The sequence below is a fragment of the Eleutherodactylus coqui genome, chromosome 8 (genome assembly GCF_035609145.1).
Source record: "Eleutherodactylus coqui strain aEleCoq1 chromosome 8, aEleCoq1.hap1, whole genome shotgun sequence".
NCBI classification, from domain to species: domain Eukaryota; kingdom Metazoa; phylum Chordata; class Amphibia; order Anura; family Eleutherodactylidae; genus Eleutherodactylus; species Eleutherodactylus coqui.
Window position 1 is genome coordinate 120,515,055 of NC_089844.1, and position 877 is coordinate 120,515,931.

At 36.6% G+C, this 877-nt stretch overlaps 1 non-coding gene across 1 annotated transcript; it reads left to right on the forward strand.

Annotated features, from left to right (window-relative positions):
• The first annotated feature begins 596 nt into the window (after positions 1-596).
• Positions 597-669, forward strand: TRNAV-UAC (transfer RNA valine (anticodon UAC)). The gene has a single exon. It is a non-coding gene; the product is annotated as a tRNA-Val (tRNA).
• The last annotated feature ends 208 nt before the right edge of the window (positions 670-877 follow it).

The window sequence follows — 877 nt, forward strand, 5'->3', positions numbered from 1 at the left end:
GCTAGTAATACTTATACCAGACCTGCCCAATATTTAATTTGTACATTTCTGCTTTACTTGATTTCTTATGATATGGACCTCAGAATTCATGATCTGAGGAGGGAAACGGAGCTTGGTAGTCACTGGGGCATTGTAGATAAATTGAGAAAGTCATTATGGCTGCTTAATGGCCATTAACATGAGTTGCCATCAGATTGTACACTGGCGAATTCATCTAATTCAATTAAAAATTATTTAATATAGAAAACCTACAAAAAGCTTCCAACTTGTCATTATGGGTCCCAAGAGAAAGCGCGGGTCAGTGGCATTCCAAGATGTCTGGGAATTATGCACAGAGGATGTGTTAATTTTAAGGAAAAACTGGAAAAAACACCAGATGGCCTTATGGTAGGATCTTAACTTCGGTTTGCACAATATTTCTTTAGTCAAATTTAGAAATATAATTTTTATATGATTTTTTTTATTAATAAGTTAACAACTTTTTATTACTTGTATATAAAAAAAAATCTGTGAAATTGCTTCAATTAATTCAAAGGGGGTGTCCAGCTCTAATAGGATAGCAGAGCTCCTATGTAAGCAGAGTATCAGTAGTAAGAGGTTCCATAGTGTAGTGGTTATCACGTCTGCTTTACACGCAGAAGGTCCTGGGTTCGAGCCCCAGTGGAACCAGTTTTTCCTCCTGTAAAGTGTCACTAACTTTTCAAAGAACTTATTATTATCTATAGTCAGTTTAGTAATTAGCAGAACTACTATGTACTTTAATTATCTAAAATGGTGTTTTGGGGCTGAAAAGCCCTCGAAAGTGCTGTCTCTGCTCTAGCTGGCTGTCCATTGTCTGCTAGCTCTTGGTTAAATTAACAAGGGGGGGATGAGTCAT